This window comes from Prionailurus bengalensis, chromosome X (genome assembly GCF_016509475.1).
Source record: "Prionailurus bengalensis isolate Pbe53 chromosome X, Fcat_Pben_1.1_paternal_pri, whole genome shotgun sequence".
NCBI classification, from domain to species: Eukaryota; Metazoa; Chordata; class Mammalia; order Carnivora; family Felidae; genus Prionailurus; species Prionailurus bengalensis.
The window spans coordinates 48,080,374-48,093,220 of NC_057361.1; the positions used below are offsets into that span (position 1 = coordinate 48,080,374).

Here is a 12,847-nt window from a genome sequence, read left to right on the forward strand (position 1 = left end):
CAATGTGGGGCTCGAACCCACGAACCGTGAGATCATGACCTGAGCCAAAGTTGAACGCTTAACCCACTGAGCCCCCCCAGGAACCCCATGTTATAGCCCACTCTTAACCAGTCCTTTTGGAAAGTGAACCATTGGCCAGTAATTGGTCTCTCACACTCGTGGGGCTCTCACACTTTCTGCAGCTCTGATACTCTCACATCCCCTCGGGCTTTCTTGCTGTCTCTAAGTTTTAAAAATACTTTTTGCCTCACCAGAGCCATCTTCCTAAACAGGGATCCCTTAATTCTGAGCTCACACACTCATGAAGAATATACAGAGGTCCCATGCTCTGCCAGAGGGGTAAAGCACAGACCCAAGACCCTGGGCTTGATGACAATGATCGTATGGCAGCCTGAGATGTCTGGCCACAGCCTGCCTTTCCTGCCATACCTCTCACTGCGTACAGCACACAAACCACCCTCCAACTGCCTCACACCACGCCGCACCACACTGCACACTTCTCTTCAGAAACACCTGAATTTGTCAGCGATCTGTGTGTCTAAGCATTTGCTCACACTATCTGCTGCCCTGGGAATGTCTTCTCCCTCCTTTGTCCACTGGTCAGTGTCCTCCCCGTCCTTGAAGACCTTGCTCAAACGTCACCTCCCTGATGACCTCAGTCCACTGACAATTCCTCTGTGTGCTCTGTGATAATATAGTGCTTTGGTAACAATTCTCCCCACGCACATGTTTGTTCACTTATTCATACGTGGATACACCGCCACCGATCAGAGCTACTCTAGCCCAGTCCTGTCCTCATTGACCCTGGGAACTCAGAAATGAGGTGGACACACCCTCTAATCTTCCTTTGGAATGTCCCAGTCCTGAGGCAGCTGGACACGTACAGCCGTGGCAGTCGTAAAATGTTCTAAACGCTGCATATAAATCTGTAATGGGTTATGTGCAGATATCACTGACAAGGGTTTGAGGAAAGCCTTCTGAAAGGAGTTGGCCTTTAAATTAGCCTGGGAAGGGGTGCCTGGGTGGCTCAGTCAGTTAAGCGGCCGACTTCGGCTCAGGTCATGATCTCGCAGTCCGTGAGTTCGAGCCTCGCGTCGGGCTCTGTGCTGACAGTTCAGAGCCTGGAGCCTGTTTCAGATTCTGTGTCTCCCTCTCTCTGACCCTCCCCCGTTCATGCTCTGTCTCTCTCTGTCTCAAAAATAAATAAACGTTAAAAAAATTAAAAATAAATAAATAAATTAGCCTGGGAAAATATGAATAGACTCTACCTCTACCTGGGTCGATAGGGTGAAGGGAATAGCATGCAGAGAGATGGGGGACAGCCTGTGCAGAGGCACAGAGGTATGGCACAGAGGGATGGTTGTGTAGGGGGAATAAAATAATTCACCCTCTCAAAGTAGGGGCTGAAGGTACCCTGCCAGCAAGGTGGCAGCAGGGGCCTTAACCTGGTGTTCTATCATGTCGGTGTGTTAACTGAGGTATTTGTCTGCTTGTTCATTCTTTACCTTTTTGGCTATTGCCTGGAGTAAAAATATAATTAGACCAGATGGAATTAGGCACTAAGTAGTAAGACAGATACTCCCACTTACTGTGTGCCTTGACTCCTGCACTCCCTACCCAAAACCCCTCAACTAACCTCCCATTCCTGCTTGAGTATGCTCATCTTTCAAAGCTCAACAATTTCACCCCTTCATTCCTTCAGTCAGGACTCCCTGGGCACCTAATGTGCTTCATGCTCGCTGCTGGATGGTTTGGGGAACCCTGATGTGAATTCCACACAGATCCTATGCACTGTCTCTGGGTGAAGCACAGAGAGGGGGGAGAGAGAGAGAGAGAGAGAGAGAGAGAGAGAGAGAGAGGAGAGAGAGAGAAGTGCTCTTTCAATGACAACACAAGGTAATAAGGATACCATCATGAGGTAAGGAGGTGGTCAGGGGAGGGCTCCTCGGTAGAAGCAAAGACTGACTTGGATTAAAGAATACAAAAAAGTGTATCAAGTTGGGAGGGGGGCTGTGAAAAGAGAAAGACATTCTAGCCAACTGGGAGCTGCACGATACAAGGAGTGAAGGCCAGATATACCCAGGGGTGTTTAGGGAAGGCCTAGAGTAGGTCGGAGTTCCTGGAGCATTGATTTGAGGCACAAGAAATGGTGAGAGGTGAGAGTGAAGGCTATAAGTGCTGCAGAGGCATGATAAGGAATATGGAATATGTCTTGAAGGTGACCAGGCAGCCATGAGAGGGAATGACATTATGGGTTTGAGACTAGAAAGACCAGACTGAGCAGCTGCTACAAAGATGCATGGTTGGGAGAGGCCACAATGGAAGCAGCAGAACCAAAGAGAAAGAAGTCCTGAATTTGGGTTTTGTTAGTTTGGGATGGAGAGGTGGGGTAGACCTGAGACATATCCAGCAGATTAAACCAGCAAGAATTGGTGGTTGGTTGGATGTGGGGAGTGAGGGGCACAGGAGGATTCAGGGGTGACACTCAGATTTGTATCTGGAGTGACCATGTGGATGATGGGGTCTCTAAATGACAAAGGCACACACGGGCAGGTTGGGGGAAATATATGAATTTATTGTTTGGGCAAAATACATTGGAGGCATCTTCTGACATCCAAGGGAACAGATCCAACAGTGAGTAGGTATGCACTTGTGGAAGGGAAAGAGTAGAGAGCATTGGACTGGAGAAAGAGGTATTGGGTCATCATGGAGATTCAGGGACTGAAAGGATGAGAGCTAGGGAAGTGACCCAGGGAGAATGTATCAAGCCAGAAGAGCAGATCCAGGATGGCAATTGCTAAGGCACAGCTTCTCGGTCCAGCAGCTGTTAATCTCCTCAGCTCTCAGGGGGTCCAGCCCCACCAGCTGCCAGCAGTCTGCTCAGAGATCTATATCCCCACCACTTCCCTCCATTGTGCTACACAAACATAGTCATTTTCTTTGCCATACCGTAACTGAAAACTATCAAGAAGCACTGCTTAAGGGACAGGGGAAGAAAATGGAGCTCTAGAAAGAGGCTGAATCAGATGGGCCAGGGAGCTGGTAGGAGAATAAGGAGAGTTCACCATCTCAGATTCCCAGGACAAAAGATTCTTCTTGGGACTGAAAGTGATCACCAATTGTGAAATACATCAAGGAGATGCAGTCCAGTAAGAATCAAAATACACCCATTGAGTTTGGAAACGAACTAGTTACTGTTGCCTTTAGTGAGAGAAGAGTCAGTGTGTGGTAGGGGCTGAAGCCAGTCTGTGGTGTGGAGAGGAGTAAACTGGAGGTGAGTAGACCATTGCAGGTGACAATGTGATTGCCTTGGCATGCTGCAGGGAGGCGAGAACGTGGTTTGAGGTTAGGATGGGATCGGGATCAATAGGGATTTTCTTAGCAAATGGAAAAGACACACAACTTTTTGTATTCTAAAGAAGACCCAGTAGCATGTGTGGAGCAGGTTGGAGAGAAGGGTCTGACCAGTGGAGGAAGTGCTGGAGGCTGGGAGTGCATGGGGTCCAGGACAGGACTGTTTTGTCCTTCATAGAGGAAGAGGTGTATGGGTGTGTGAACCCTGTGCAAGGGTGGGGTGGGCAGTCCAAGGCACATGGCCTGGTGCCCTAATTTTCTTCATTAGGAAGGAAAGGAAACATTTCCTGAAAGTGAGGTGGCATGTCAGCTGAGGGGAGCATGAGAAGTTGGTGACCTGGGTCATGCCTCTGGCTTATAGGCTGTGAGGTGAGGGGCCACCGGGGAGCCTGGAACCATGAAGAGATAGGAATGTGATTTGTCCAGAAACCCTCACCTACCCAGGTTATGGGAGGAATGGGAAAGCAGCTGGGGTCTGCCTTGGGCTTGGGCAGTTGCACAATGGATGACCCAGGCCTTTGAGAACTGCTGTAGAGTACCAGGAGAAAGTGTAGACAGAGCTTGCGCATGCACTTGTGAATTGATTCAAAGGCTGGAATGGAGGGAAAGAGTAAGATGTCCTCGCTTATCCTCCTTTCCCCTTGAGAGAGGGGGAGATAGTGTGTCCAGCCTTGTGATCAGAGCATGCCTGAATGGCAGAGGGGAGAATAAAGCTGGTTGTCCCAAGGCAGAGCTTACTTCAGGCTACTGAGCAGTACAGACCCTCAGCAAGCCCAAACTTCCCTAGGCTGAGCTGACACTGGTCCTGGGGGCCGTCCCAGCTCCCCCCTCCACTTCCCTCAGCTGTCCCAGCCCCCAGGCTCTGCAGAGGTGGAGATGCAGTGGGGGAAGGGGGTCAGCAGCCAATCACATCCCTGACAGCCCAAGGCATCTGCACCTGGTCTAACCAATCCCCTCTGAACAAACAGCTCACTCAGCCTCTGCTCTCTCCTTCCCTGCCTATTCTGCCCAGCAACAGCAGAAAGGAGGTTTAAGGAGGAGAGGGAGGCCCTGCAAACTCCCAGCTCCTGGAAGCAATGGACCTGGGCCCCTGGCTCACTCTGTTATAGGGAGGTTAAAACAATACTTACAGTTCCTGGATCCCAGGCAAAATGTCCCCAGGGGCCTTCAAGACTGTGCAAGTCAGCTCTCATGGACAGGAACTCACATATTACAGAGATCCTGATCCTTGGAGCCTTGGGCCACAAGCCAGTCCCTTTCACTCCACAGCTCTGGGGCAAGCCCTAGGCTGCCAGCCTGAACAGCAGAGACACAGTTCTGATGAACATTGAACAAACAATCGCACAGATGTCTATTTAACTAGAAACAGAGATAAGGCCTAGGAAGGGAAAAAGCAGGGCGTTTTGTAGGGAGAATAAGAGGGGACCTGATTTAGATTGCCTCTCACAGTTCTTGATGGTTTCACTTCTTTTTGTCCAGGTTTACGATGACTATTTTATTCATGACTTTGCCCCCAGAGGCCTCGCACCTGTCAAGATAAACATGGTATTCTGGTATTTGTGGCATTTCTTCTTGTTGATGTGAGTGGCTTCATGTTTGGTAGCAAGATGAAGCAGGTAACAAGGACCCCGTGGACCTCGTTTAGCTCTTGTTTTAGAGGGCTCAGAAAGCACAGAGTGCTGGAACAGTGGTCCCCTGGGACCAGAGACTCTACCTCCCATCACCCTTGCATCTTATAGGCCAAGGCCTACCTTAGGGTCCTGGTAACTTGCACATCAAGAGCCATGTAGACCTAAAGCCACAGAAGACTAGGAACATTGAAACACTGGACAATGGGGCTGTAACCATCAAGACCCTTAACCACAAAACTTCAGGTCTCCAAAGGGCCTGGGCTCATAGAGCCTTCAAGCTAGAGAATTCTGGTGTCATAAAACCTGAGTCAAAAAATAAAAATAAAACTGTAGTCAATTTAGACTCTGAGCCTTCCGGAGGCCACAGGTTTGTTTTGTTTTGTTTTGTTTTGTTTTGCTTTGCTTTGCTTTGTTTTGTTTTGTTTATTTTACTTCAAACCCAGAAAAATACAGTGCACTGACATTGCAGAGCTTAGATACTATAGAGTCCTGGGTCCATCTATTTTTAAATATTATAGCCCTTCAACCAGAGCACCCTTAAAACAGAATACTGGAGGGGCACCCGGGTGGCTCATTCAGTTAAACGTCTGACTCTTGATTTTGTGGGATTGAGCTCCACATAGGGCTCTGTGCTGACAGTGTGGAGACTGCTTGAGATTCTCTCTCCCTCTCTTTCTGCCATTCCCCCTCCCACACCTGCTCTGTCTTTCTCTCAAAATAAATAAATAAACTTAAAAAAAACCAACAGAATGGGTGCACCTGGGTGGCTCAGCTGGTTGAGCAGCTGACTCTTGGTTTCAGCTTAGGTCATGATCTCACAGTTCGTGGGTTCGAGCCCCGTATTGAACTCCATGCTGACAGCGCAGAGTCTGCTTGAAATTCTCTCTCTCTGACCTTTCCCTGCGTGTGCTCTCTCTCTCTCTCTCTCAAAATAAAAGTAAATAATAATAATAATAATAATAATAAAAATAATGGAGCCATTGGCCAAAGCGATTTTGAGTTTAGAGCCTGAATTCATAACACTTTCTATGAACATTATAAAATCGTATTATTCTAGCGTTCCAGAATTATAAATTTTAAAAGTGATATCACTGTATAGAATTTGTAATGTAAACTTTTGTACCACAGGTCTTTTGGGAAGGAAGGTACAGCATCCACTGAATTTCAGCATCATGGATACATGAACGCTTAAAATCCTTGAATATAATTGGACATTAAAGTTGTAAAAGGATTTTTTTGACCTCATAAAGTTTCAAATTTTGAAGCTCAGTTATCTTAGAACCAAAGTGATGTTTTAGCCCTTTAGCCATAGTATTTTTCGGCTATCCCTGCCTTTTGCTATGTCTATTCCATGCACTTAACATTTTTCATTTCTTCAAATTTTTAAAAACGTATAGTTAACACAAAATATTACATTAGTTTCATTTGTACAGTATAGTGATTCCCACATGTTTACATTATGCTATCCTCAGAAGAGTAGCTACCATCAGTCACCATACAACTGGATTACTCTACCAGTGACTATATTCCCTGTGCTATACCTTTCATCCCTGTGACTTTTCATTCCATAACTGGAAGCCTGTATCTCCCACTCCCCTTGACCCATTTTTCCCTCCACCCCAGATTCTCCTCTCCAGCAATCATCAGTTTGTTCTCTGTATTTATAAGCTGGATTCTGCTTTTTGATTCTTTGTTTATTCACTTGTTGTATTTTTTAGATTACACATATAAGTAAAATCATATGGTATTTGTATTTGTCTCTCTGACTTATTTCATTTATTATAACACCCTCTAGGTCATCTATATTGTTACAAATCACAAGATCTCATCCTTTTTAATACTGAGTAATATTCCATTCTGTATACATACACCACATTTTCTTTTTCCACTTATCTATCAATGGACACTTGGGTTGTTTCCATATATTGGCTATTGTAAATAATGCTGCCATAGACATAGATAAGCAATATTTTTTTTGAATTAGTGTTTTTGTTTTCTTTGGGTTAATACCCAGTAATGGAATACTGGATAATGTAGTATTTCTCTTTTTCACTTTTTGAGAAACCTCCATACTGTTTTCCACAGTGGTTATACCATTTACTTTCCCATCCACATTACCTGAGGTTTCTTTTTTCTCCATAGCCTTGCCAAGACTTGTTATTTTTTGTCTTCTTGATACTAGCCATTCTACCAGGTCTAAGAGCATATCTCCTTGTGGTTTTGATGTGAATTTCCTGATGATTAGTGATGAACATTTTTTCATGTGTCCATTGGCTATTTGGATATCTTCTTTGGAAAATTATCTATCCAGGTGCTCTGCCCATTTTTTCATTGGCTTATTTGCATTTTTGGTGTTGAGTTGTGTAATTTATTTAAAAAAATTTAATGTTTATTTATTTTTGGGAGAGACAGAGAGAGAGAGAGAGAGAGAGAGAGAGAGAATGAGTGGAGGAGGGGCAGAGAGAGAGGGAGACACAGAATCTGAAGCAGGCTCCAGGCTCTGAGCTGTCAGCACAGAGACTGATGCAGGGCTCAAATCCACAAGCTGTGAGATCATGACCTGAGCTCAACCGACTGAGCCACCCAGGCTCCCCATGTAATTTCTTTATATATTTTGAATATTAACCCCTTTTTGGATATATCATTTGTGAATATCTTCTCCCATTCAGTAAGTTGCCTTTTTGCTTTGTTGATGGTTTCCTTTGGTGTGCAGAAGCTTTTAATTTAGATGTAGTCCCAATAGTTTATTTTCATTTGTATCCCTTGCCTGAGAAGACATATCCATAAATATGTTGCTTATGGAGATTGCCTAAGAGATATTGCCTCTGTTTACTTTCAGGATTTTTATGGTCAGGTCTCACATTTAGGTTTTTAATCCATTTTGAGTTTATTTTCATGTATGATGTCAGAAAGTGGTTCAATTTCATTCTTTTGTATGTAGCTGTCCAGTTTTCCCAACACCATTTATTGAAAGACTGTTTTTTTCCCCATTGTATATTCTTGCCTCTTTTGTTGATTAATTGACCAGGTTTATTTATTTGTGCTCTCTATCCTATTCCATTGATCTATGTTTCCATTTTTGTGCCAGTAACATACCATTTTGATTACAATAGTTTTACTATAGTAGTACAACTTGAAATCCGGTATTGTGACAGTGTCATCTTTGTTCTTTCTCAAAATTCCTTTGGCTATTTGGGTTGGCTTTTGTTGCTCCATACAAATTTTAAGATTTTAGTTATGTGAAAATGCTACTGGTATTTTGATAGAGATTGAATTGAATCTGTAGATTGCCTAGGATATTATGGATATTTTAACAATATTAATTTTTCCAGTCCATAAGTACAGTATACCTTTCATTTTGTTTGTGTCATCGTCAATTTCTTTCATCAGTGTTTTATAGTTTTCAGAGTACAGGTCTTTCACTCCTTGGTTAAGCTTATTCTTAGGTATTTTATTATTTTTTTTGAATTGTAAGTGGAATTGTTTTCTTAATTTCTCCTTCTGCTACTTCACTGTTAGTGTATAGAAATACAACAGATTTCTGTATATTAATTTTGTATCCTGCAACTTTACTGAATTCATTTATTGGTTCTAATAGTTTATTTTTTTATTTTTTATTTTTTTAATATGAAGTTTATTGTCATATTGGTTTCCATACAACACCCAGTGCTCATCCCAACAGGTGCCCTCCTCAATGCCCATCACCCACTTCCCCCTACCTCCCACCCCCCATCAACCCTCAGTTTATTCTCAGTTTTTAAGAGTCTTTTATGGTTTTCCTCCTTCCCTTTCTGTAACTTTTTTCCCCTTTCCTCTCCCCATGGTCTTCTGTTAAGTTTCTCAGGGTCCACATCTGCACTGCAAAGGAAATAATCAACAAATCTAATAGTTTTTTGGTAGAGTCTTTAAAGTTTTCTATCTACAGTATTATGTCATCTGCAAATAGTGACAGTTTTGCTTCTTCCTTACCAATTTGGATGCCTTTTTTTTGTCTTGTCTGATTGCTGTGCATAGAACTTCCAGTACAATGCTGAATAAAATTGGTGAGAGTGGACATCTTTGTCTTGTTGATAATCTTAGAGTAAAAGCTTTTATTTTTTCACGTTGTGCATGATGTTAGTTGTGGGTTTTTTATATAAAGCCTTAATTATGTTGAAGTATTTTCCCTATAGCCCACTTTGTTAGGAGTTTTTATCAGAAATGGATGTTGTGTTTGTCAAATACTTTTTTTGCATGTCTTTAGATGATTATTTGATTTTTATTTTTTCTCTTCTGATGTGATGTAAAACATTGATTTGTGAATATTGAACCATCCTTGCATCCCTGGAATTAATCCCACTTGATTATGGTAATTGTTCCCTTAGTGTATGGTAGAATTTGGTTTGCTAATATTTTCTTGAGCATTTTTGCAAATTTGTTCATCAGGAAAATTGGCCTATATATATTTTTTCTTTGTAGTTTGTTTGTCTGGTTTTGGTTTTAGAGCAATGCTGGCCTTGTAGAATGAATTTGGAAGTTTTTCTTCCTGTTTTATTTTTGGACTAGCTAGTGAAGAATTGGTAATGGGACATCTTGGTGACTCAATCGGTTGAGCATCCAACTCTTGATTTTGGCTTAGGTCATGATCCCATGGTTCTGGGATTGAGCCATGCATTGGGCTTCACGCTGTATGTGGAGTCGGGTAAAGATTCTGTCTCTCTGCCCCTCTTCCCCACTCATGCTCTCTCTCTCTCTCTCTCTCAAAAAAAAATTGATATTAATTCTTCTTTAAATGCTTGGTAGAAGTTACATGTTATCCATCTGGTTCTGGACTTTGGTTTGTTTGGAGCTTTTGGTTACCAATTCAATTTCATTACTAGTAATTGGTCTGTTCAGATTTTATATTTTTTACTAGTTCAGTTTTGGAAGATTGTATGTTTCTAGGAATTTATTCATTTCTACTAAGTTGTCCAATTTTGGGGCATTTATTTTTTCACGTTATTCTCTTTTAATTCTTTGTATTTCTCTGGTGTCATTTGTTATTTCTTCTCTTTCATTTCTGATGTTATTTATATGAGGTGTCTCTTTTATTCTTGATGAGTCTAGTTAAATGTTTATCCTTTTATAGTCTTTTTTTTTTAAGGAACAGCTCTTGGTTTCATGAATCTTTTACATTGCTTTTCTAATCTCTATTTTAAGTAATCCCACTCCAATCTTTATTATTTGCTTCCTTTTACTGACTTTGGACTTTATTTCTTCATTTATTTCTAGTTCCTTTAAGTGTAGGGTTTATTTGAGCTTGTTTTTGTTTCTTGAGATAAGTCTGTATCGTTATAAACTTCCCTCTTCAAACAGTCTTTGTTTCATTTTAAGACTTTGGATTTTTTTATTCCCACTTACACTTGTCTCTTGTATTTTTTGATTTTCTTTTTTATTTCTTCATTAATTCATTGGTTATTTAAAGAATAATGTTTACTTTCATGTTTTAGTGTTTCTTTTCATTTTTTCTTTTAATTGATTTCTAGTTTCATACCACTGTGATTGGAAAAGGTGCTGATATGATTTAAATCTTCCTAAGTTTATTGAGTTTTGTTTTGGGGCCTAACATGTAATCTAACATGGGCGATATTCTACATGCACTTGAAATGAACATGCCCTCTCCTGTTTTGAGATGGAATGTTTTATATTTATCTGGTAAATCTATCTAGTCTAATGTGTTGTTCAAAGCATTTCCTTTCTGATTTTCTGTGTGAATGATTTATCCATTGAACTTAGCAGGGTATTAAAGTCCCATACTGCTATTTTATAACTCTCAATTTCTTTCTGTGTGCCTGTTAATTTTTGATTTATGTATTTAGGTACTCCTATGTTGGCTGAATATATATTTACTATTGTTATTTTCCCTTGTTGGAATGATCCCTTTATCATTATACAATGTCTTTCTTTGATTTTTGCTACAGCATTTATTTAAAGTATATCTTTTTGTGATACAGTATTGCTATCCTGGCTTTATTTTTGTTTCCATTTTTATAGAATATTTTTTCCTTCCCTTCACTTCCAGTAATGCATGTTTTTTTTTTACGTTTGAAGTGAATCTCTTGCAAACAGCATATAGATGGGTCTTGCATTTTTTTTAATCCATGCAGTCCCTCTATGACTTTTGAGCATTTAGTCCATTTATATTTAAAGTAATTATTAGGAAGTGGAGGTAAGATGGCACAGGATCAGGGGGACCCTAAGGTTGCTTCCTCCCTCAAACACAGCTGGATAAATACAAATCATACTGATCACTCAATAAATTGATCTGGAACTGAGAGAATAAAACTTCCTGTTTACAAGTTAAAAAATTACCACCTTGTAGAAGGTAGGAGCTGCAGAGAGTTGATTTAGGGGAGATAAGAACTGTAGGTGCTGTGTTAGGGGAGGGACCTCTGCTTACAGAGACTAATGCAAGTTGTTGTAAGCAGCAGAGTGAAAATCTGAAGTTTTATAAACCCGTGCCATCACTGGAATCTTGTCTGGTCATGTTAGAGGTGCTCCTGTGGGGAAGGAGGGTGGACACCTGGGAGCAGGGCAGTGTGGTTTGAAGATTCCCCAAGTCACACGAGAAGAAACAGTTCCCCTGCTTGGAGTGCATTTGGGAGTGGAAGTAAAGCCTCTCCAGCAACAGAAGAACTGGTGGTGCCAACATGCTGCACTCTTCCCAAGCATAGTAACAGGGATGGGACTGAGGACAGCAAGCATTGGTGTTGAGTTTTGCTGCACTTTACTATAAACTCTGAACCACTGCACAGTCATGCCACTGTTTTTCTGGAACAAGCCAGGAAACAGCAAAAGTGTGGTGAGACCTTCCCCCAGAATATCAGAGTGGGTTCGTGCCACACAAGTCCCTAAAATTGGGAGTTTTGAAACACAGCCATATTTGAGATAAAACACAGGAGTACTTTGTCACATGGCAGGTGGATAGTTCAGACTCAGGAGAAGCAGGGATCTGATGGAAGCTGGGGACACAAGAGGGGGTGATTGTTTTCTTTTCTGAGGGCTTCCTGAAGAGTGGCAGGTGCAAACTCTCTGCTCAGGGATTGAGAGAGTGGAGTGATGCCATTTTGCTCATGCCCATCAACACTGACCAAACCTAGTGAGCTATACAGTGCCACCGAGTGCAGACTAGAGTTGCTTACATCAAGCCCTGACCCCAGCCCTCCAGATGCATCTTCACTAGGGAAAGTCCACTTGAGATTCACACAAGAGACCCCTCCTCCAGAAGAGCAGCATAAACCCCTCAGACGCACTAAGTGTACTGATCATAGAATACTACAAAGCTTCAGCTCTGGGGAAAATGAGATCTACCTTCTTTTTTATGTTTTATTTTTAATTTATTTTTAAATTTTAATTTCAATTTTTTTCTTTTTCCTTTTTATATCTAGCTTCTTTTACCAAACAGAACAAAACACGCTTAAGAACTAGGGTTTTTTGACTTCAAGTGGAGGGAGGGGAGGAAGATGGTGGCAAAGGAGGACGCTGGGCTCACTGCGACTGGCTGATCGCTTAGATTCTGCCCACATCTGCCTAATTTACCCGGATAACCACCAGACGACTAGCAGAACGGACTCTCCAGAGCCAAGCGTAGACGAGAGGCCCACAGAAGAGGGTAGGAAGGGCGGAGAGGCAGTGCGTGGTACACGGAATGGCAGGAGGGAGCCAGGGTGGTGGAGGGACAGCCAGTCCACCCAGCAAGGCAGAGACCCCAAGTCTGGCTTGCAAAAGCGGAGGGGCTGGACGGAGTGTTTTCTTACAGCCACTGGGACTTAACATCTGGAATGTTATAAGTCAACAGCTCTGCTGGGAGAGCGGGAGGGAGAGTTGTTGAGGCCTGGAGGACA

The 12,847-nt window shown here is 42.3% G+C and overlaps 1 pseudogene; it reads left to right on the forward strand.

Annotated features, from left to right (window-relative positions):
• Window positions 1-12,847, forward strand: part of LOC122477064 — a 127,286-nt pseudogene that overhangs the window by 491 nt on the left and 113,948 nt on the right.